We start from the raw sequence: 8,124 nt of genomic DNA on the forward strand, positions 1-8,124 counted from the left end.
TGAGGTCGACGCCAATGAAAGTCCTACTGGTAATTTTACTTCAGGAACTGATTAATTGAGGTAAGCAGATGGAAAGGAAGAAATGTATATAATCATAATAGATAAAAATTTACTTTTCTTGCAGAAAACACAATAAACGAAATTATATCTCTTTTAGCTTTTTTCCCCCTCCCTTTTGAATCGGCCATCTATAACGGAAAAAACTGAAAGAAATCACCAACTAAATTAAAATTTGAAACGTACAAATTTATAAATTAAAAATTTATATTTTATCCATGAATGAAAAACAGCGGATAAGGATTCTAACCCTTAGTAGAAATTTGAGGGGGTATAAAAATTCGATTTTTATTTCAATGTCTATTTTTATTTTCTATTTTATTTATCTATTTTTATTTTCTATTTTCCAAATTCGAATCGGAAGTACTTAAATCGAAGTAAAGTTTATGCTCAGGTGAATAACTTTTGTTTAAATAATAAGAAAATTTTGTAGATCAATCTGAATACTTTTATTAAAAATTATTATTATTATTATTACTTTCTAAGCGTAATACGTCATTTTCAATTGCTTTTGAACCTGATAAATTATCGGTGTTAATTGTTATATAAGGATTATGAGTATGTACAAAAACTTTGTGCAAATACATCCAAGCATTTTCGATCGCATGTACACAACGTACTGGGAAAAAAAAAAAAAAAAAAAAAAAAAAAAAAAGCAGTTAATTTTCTTAAATTTGTAAAACAAATATAACTAAGCAACAAAATTAAACCATACACAAGGAGGGATAAGAGGAAAAAAAAAAAAAAAAGCGGAAATTTTAAAACGTGAATAGACTAAACAACTGATAAAAAATAACAAAATTATGAAACAAGAAGCAAGAAAATTTTTTAAAATGTTGCTTGAAGTTTATTAAATCTCCCAAAGACCATTCCACATTTCGAATTTCCAAACTGATGAGAATTTGAGGAATTACATAGCCTTAATCTATCAAAATATTAACTATCCATTTGAAAGAGATATTCGTTAAATCAAGAGCAAATAAGGCATGTACCCCGCGTCTCCATATTTCGGGAGGCCTTCAGATCTTTTTGTAATATTTAAAATATCCAAAATTTAAAAAAAAATCACTTCTAGATTTAAAAAAATAAATTTTAAATTAAAAACAAACTTATAAATTTTATTTATTAAATCTTTAATTTAATAAATTATTTCTAAAATTTTAAAAATTGCTTTATTAAATCTTTCTTAAAAAATCAGACGTTGTATCGTTTCCTTATTCTCTCACTAATTACTAATACTATTTAGCGAAACCTCGATTTTAAACTAGCAAGAATTTGCACATGCACTTTCTGCTATTATGCGAACTTCACATTTGAAGTTCATGATTTCATGGGAATATGAGGCTCTTATGAGTATCGTAAGCATGCTCATGTACTTGATTATTAAATTATAAACAGTGTAATTGCATTTTTTGGGTCTTATCTCTGTAATTTAGTTAGCTAAAGTTTATAAGAAAATCAGCAAGGTTATTCTATTTTTTCCCGGGAAAAAGAAATACCCTGGTTTAAAATGTGTAAGCTTATCCCTAACACAGCATATAATAGTCTGAAATCATGAGAATAAATTTAAAAAAAAAAAAAAAAAAAAGTGGAATGTAATTTTGGTTTAAATAATTTCTATAAAATTGTAATCAATTATTAGATCATTTCATTAAATACCTTATATTATTCACACCAGAGATTTCTATCACTTAAAAGAATATGGGAATTTATAAGTTTTGCCTCCACTTTTGTAAATCGGAACTACCTTCAGAAGTCATATAAAAAATTTTTAATTTCGAGTTTTAAAATATGAAACGCGATTCAACTTATATTGTAATGTTGTTAGAATTTACATTTATGACTTTTTAAAGTATACATATCTTTTAAAAGGAAAAGGAGTTAAAGTTCACGACGAGGATGGGATTCGAACCCACGCGGGCAGAGCCCAATGTATTAGCAGTCCATCGCCTTAACCACTCGGCCACCTCGTCACACTGAAAATGCACACGTAATTTGAACTCTCCCAAAATCTAAGCTTTATAGGTTTTATTTGCGGAGTTCGTGTCTTGTTATTTTTATTATGCCTCGGCACTTCAAAAGGAGTGCATCCTTGGTCCTAGAAATGTCCGCAGCAAGTATCATGAATCAAACAGAGCTTGGGATTCATTGAGAATGAGAAAAGAAGACCTCCATAGAATAGTACTGTAATATTTACGAAAATGGCTGTTACGTTTAATAGGCTGCTAGGTAGTGCAGTGAAATGATCTTCTCCCCCCCCTGGCTTAAGTTCAGTTCTGTGCCCACTAGAGCACGACTCCAATATTCATTTTCTGAACGAAATCGTACGGAAGCCCAGATAAAATGAGCTCAAATATTTTCCTATGTAAGTGACATATTATCAGAAAATGTGTTATTATTAAAAATTTAACTTAAATTATTAATACTCTCATTTATTTCTTTTAATTTAATTTTAATTACTAATCACTTCTTATTTGTTAATTATTATTTTATTTATTTATTTTTGTTTACCGTTTGTAATGACCTTTCATAGGGCTCCGTCACTTCTAAAGTTTAGAAATTAAGCCTCCTTTCCCTAGATGACACTATAACTGTATATCTACTAAATACTGCATTTTTTATGCGCACTAGAATATATTTACAGTAAATAAATAAATAAATGATACGAAAACTAACAAAGAATAAAAATGATAAAATTCCATTAGTATTTCGAAAAAGAAAACTTAATTTATTCCAGATGTCTTAATCTTTAATTCTCATTTACTCTATTACATAAATAACGACTATTTAGGAGTCAATAAATAAATAAATAATTGAAAGCTTTCATTTTACATTACGCCCAAAGTGGCGTTTTTTTAACGTTTTGTGTGTTACCTTTATTTATTAAATATCATGTTAACCATAAAATTCAATATTACCATAAAATTCAATTCAACAGCAATATCGCAAAATGATTTTAAAATGAGCCTAACCTTGGAATTTCCGATACTAAGTCTCATGCGCTGAAGATAATTTTTTTTTCGTTCAGTGTTGCTATTGCTCACTTTGAAATCGTTCAGTTTGTTTATCAAAAATTCGTTAAAGTGTTACAGATTATTAAATCGATAATAAAACAAATTCCAAATGCCCATATTTTTCGGTGGAGGATTGCGTTATTCAAAATTGGATGGCTCTAGGTACCGTTGTTTTATCACAATGCGAGAAACATACATACATTTATGCAGATTCTTCATTATTTAATTTCTTTAAATATAACACAGGACTCTAATATTTGCTGACAACAATGTGAAAAGTGAAAAGGACATTTAAAGTTTTCGGCGCAAAATGCCAAAACGAAATTAATAGCCCTTCTGGGCTAACTCCCTTTGGGCTAAAAAAGTGGAAGGAAGGTAGTGGAATTATCCATATCCTAAACGAATATCAAATATTTTTTTCTTATTAAAGCTAAAAAATCGCAAAAATTGTTTAACAACTAAAAAATCGTGTTTAGTATTTCTTTAAAATTTTATCAGGTGATATATTATACCATGTACTCTGGATTAGCAGGAGTAATGCAGGGGATGATGTCTACGGTTATCTCAAATTCGCGGTTAATCCGAGGATAGAGTAGAAATAGTCATATTATTATTAACAGAAAAACATTGTTAAAAATTATCTGTATTTTCAAACAGTTTAGTCTTGAAAATAAATTCTTCTCTTAATGTAAATTAAATCACTCTTCAAAACAGAAAGAACATTCTGTAACTAAAGGAAGAATTAGCATTAATGAGCATGAAGAAATTAAGTTACAAAATAATATTAAACAACTCACAGAACTTCAGCTATATATTTGAGTTCAAGCTCGCTCAAAAAATAGATTAAAATGGTTTCTTTTTATTTAGAAAATAAATATATATTTTAATTTAGAATAGCAGTTTTTCGACCATTCCTCAGTAAGCAAACTTAAAAATAAAAACAGAGACCGGTTACTTAATGCAGGGTTCTCTATTAACTATTTTCAGAGGAATATTCAACGATTTCAACGAACTAGAAGAATTGGTAACCAAAGTCCCAAAACCAGCTATAACATGAATTCTTTTCTTTTGTTCCCTTTTCCCGTATTACTGCAAATTTCCTAAGCAAAATATAATTAATTATTTTACGATTTTTTTTTTTCATATGCTCTGTTTTTTACGGCATTTTCAGTCTTACGTATTTTTTTTCACCTCCCGGTACCCAATTTCTGCAGCTTCTCATTCTAAGCACAATGCACGGGCCCTGAAATCGCATTTCCAATGCCAAATTGAAACAGGAACTATCATGAGTGCCACCTGAGCAAATATGAAAACTTGTTGAGGGGAAAAGGGGAGAAAATAGTTTTTGAAGAATATTGTTGAGTGGAGGAGTATTGTCACGTCACTGGAAGTAGTGTTTCTTTGGCATATATATCATATCGCATGCAAAGGGCGATATTCCCCATTTCCAAGAGGGGGAGAATTCCTTTCTTTCGTGTCGCACAATTTGGCAATGTGTTATGAAATCGATAAAATAAAAGACAATGTTTTGCTCAATGAGTCTTGCAAATAAAATTTGCATGAAACATACGTTTCTCAATGCAATGTTTTTGCCATTCATGTGCTTACAGTATTTTTTCTCCTCTCCTTTTCCCTTCACAGATGTGCAGGTTTTCTGGAAGCAAGGCAGCAGATATTTGCCACTCTTTTTTATTTTTCTCCCTCTTTCGCTCTGCATACTTCTAAAATTCAAATTCCAGTTTTCAGATTCTAAATATCTATATGAAACGACTTCGGCATAATAATATGCAAAGATACAATTCGTCGGGAAGGAGATAAAGGGATGTCACCAAATGAAGACATCATCATCTTCCAGTAAGATACGTTGCTCTATTCTTTAAATAAAGTACGTTACTATGAAGAACTTAAGCAATATAATAACTAGTTTTTCGTGCACCTTATATAAAATTTTATTCTTCTGCTCTTTTATTGGCGGATAAGGGTAAAATAACGAGACAAATGGAATGCAAAAATTTTCTTCAAATTATTACAAGGCTTGAGAATGAAACTTGGCTAATATAACACTGAAAATTTCAAGCTAGTGCATGCATTTTTGTTTGAGAGCTTTAAATGATTTCGAATTTTATGAACAGTAGCAGAGTTGAAATTTCAGCGGTATTAATGATAGTGACTTCAAATATTGAGAAATACAAGGAATAAACGAAGGAAATGTCTCATTTTTAAAGTGGACGAATTATTTGTTTTCATCTGGTATGTGTATGCGTCAACAAATCAGCACGTTTTTTGACATATCGAGAGTCATGTTATCGTCTCTCATATCTGTATACCTAGAAAAACTAAGAACTTCGCCCAATCGGAATAAATTTCTGGGACAAGAAGATAGATATCTAAAGGAGTTTTAAAATGCTAAAAAGAATTCTTCTGAAAAAACATAAACTAGCATTGGCTCAGATAATGGCAAAACTTAACATTCTCTTTAAATCTTCTCAGTTCTTTTTTTTTTTTTTTTTTTTTTTTTTTTTTTTTTTTTTAAAGTGCTCTACGGGGAGAAAAAGGGGGGGGACAGTTCTATATCTCTCAATCTACTGGGTCCGCCAGCGGCCGAGCGGTAAAGTTGCTGAACACTGGAAGTTTGGTCCGAGGTTCGAATCCCGCGAACGGGCTGGCTGCATGGGCGTTTTCGTGGTTTTCCCCATGTGTAACGTGTATACGAGCCAGTTCCCTTAGAAAGTCCTCCACGAAGGCATCCCTCTCCTTAGGCAGGTAGCCCTAGTGTGCTTTGCCATAATTAAATAAACCAAACTAAATCAAACCATTCTACTGGGCCGATTGACGAAATTTATCTTGCGTTTTTTATGTTTCGAAAGAGCGACTTAAAATATATATTAGATTTGTATATAGCATTGTTCTAATATAGGTATTTTGACACAAAATCGGACTTTTTCCGAAATGACATGCCAATGTTTTTTCCATATTTCGATTCTACGACTCAAATTACGCCAAACTACCAAATTTTGTAAAAATCGCACGAGTAGTTTTTAAAAAATTAGCTCCTCAAAGTTAATTGAATTTGGTATATATTTATTAATCTCTTTTTTTTTATTAAACTTATTTGATTTTTCTTTTCACATTTCGAAATTCAGGTTCATTCCAAATAAAATTCACCCATTTTTTATGATTTGTATTTTTAAATAATTTTTATAAATTAAAAAAAAAAAAAAACATTTTGAATTATAATCTATAAAATTTTTACCATCATCTTAAAGTAGACGTATTTCTAAGCCTACCTACAAAAAATGACAGTTTTTTTATTCAAAATTTCCGAAGATATACGTGAATTTATATATTGGCGTGTTTTGAAATTTGTCAGATTTGTTGAAAGCGCTAAAACATCAGATGTGTTTTAGACACTTTGTTAAAATTATTTGAAAGTAGGAAGGATGTGACTTTTTTTTTTCCCGCTCATGATCAATGTAAATAAGTAGGAATGAGGTTAGTTAGTTAGTTTTGAGCACTGGCCCCAGCCCACCTATCAGGCGAAACCTGCCATATGGCTATGAGGGGACAAGCCAAGCCACAAAGGCATAACCAAAAAAATAAATAAATAAATAAAATAAAAAATAAAGTAGATACATACATTCCAAACACTCTCGGTTATGTAAATACTAGGTAGGAATGAGGTTAGTTAGTTAGTTCTGAGCACTAGTTCCAGCCCACCTAGCAGGCGAAACCTGCCATATGGCTATGAGGTGACAGGCCAAGCCACAAAAGCATAATCCCCCGCCCCCCCAAAAAAAACATAAAGATACCTACATTCCAAACACTCTCGGTGAAATAGTATATAAATGTGTCGTTTCCATTTCTGTGTTTTTTCCTGAGTTTAAAAACTTTAGCAGTTTTACTTTCAATTAGTTATTATTATTCAAATCTTCTTTATATTATAAAAATTCATCTTAAATTTATAAGTTACCTCAATTATTTCTGTTTTCAGTCTGATCTTCTGCTTTGTTATATCTCGACACCAATATTCTTCTTATTCTCATTCACAGTTTGCATAATATCTCTTGCAAATTTTCTAAACAATTTATAATTACTAAATAAATCCTCAAACTTCGCAAATTTATATTTTTCTCTCACACTTCCAGTCAGGCAACAGTCCTCGACGAAATGCTTTGAATCGCCGAATTTATTACAAACTTTACGTATATCATTTCCCTGGAGGTGGAACCTTTTTAAGTAAGCAGGGAACCTTCCATGTGGAATGTGGTATTTCCATGTGGAATGTGGTAATTCCATGTGGTAGGAATGAGGTGCCTTTTTTTCCGCTCCGGCATAATGGTAATGGAAGGGTAAGAAAAATAGGCTGCCATATATTAAGAAGTTCGCCAAGTGATTTATTCTTGGCGCAAACTGAAAAAAATTTCGCCAAGATAAATTTTTAAATTTCTTATCAAAAATTACAGAATTTAACATCTAGTTATAATTTGAGTCGTAGAATCGAAATATAGAAAAAAATTGCTATGTTACTTCAGAAAACGTTCAATTTTATGTCCAAATACCTATGTCAGAACAATGCTATATAAAAATGTAATATGTATCCAACGCTTTCGAGACGTGAAAAACGTAATTTCAATTTCATCAATCGGCCCAGTAGAATGAGAGATATAAAAATATCCCCAACTTTTTTTTTTTTTTTTTTTTTTTTTTTGCGTAGTGTATGTATTGGAAACTTTACATTCTTTTTATCCGTATCGGGCAAGCAACAGCAAAGAACCGGCAACCATAACAAAACACAGTTCTATGTACGAATTTCATGTATTCGAAAACCGATAACTTTTAACGCTTTTTAAAGAACACGTGTTTTTAACTTTTTGACATCTAGATGGCCATATAGATGCATTTAGTGTTTTCCCAAATTATAGGTAATATCAGTTTTCTGAATATCAGTAATAGGTATTTTGATTTATTGCAACAAATCTGCTTGTAGCTTAAATCTTCGACATCTGTGTGTATATATACCACGAGACCACGCACGAGGAAATGCGATAATTTG

General features: G+C 31.0%; 1 non-coding gene across 1 annotated transcript; it reads right to left on the reverse strand.

Annotated features, from left to right (window-relative positions):
• Nucleotides 1-1,948: 1,948 nt before the first annotated feature.
• Nucleotides 1,949-2,030, reverse strand: TRNAS-GCU (transfer RNA serine (anticodon GCU)). The gene has a single exon. It is a non-coding gene; the product is annotated as a tRNA-Ser (tRNA).
• Between the last annotated feature and the right edge of the window lie 6,094 nt (nt 2,031-8,124).

This window comes from Stegodyphus dumicola, chromosome 5 (genome assembly GCF_044657685.1).
Source record: "Stegodyphus dumicola isolate Sdum_Otavi_A_Nest chromosome 5, ASM4465768v1".
In the NCBI taxonomy this organism is placed as follows: Eukaryota; Metazoa; Arthropoda; class Arachnida; order Araneae; family Eresidae; genus Stegodyphus; species Stegodyphus dumicola.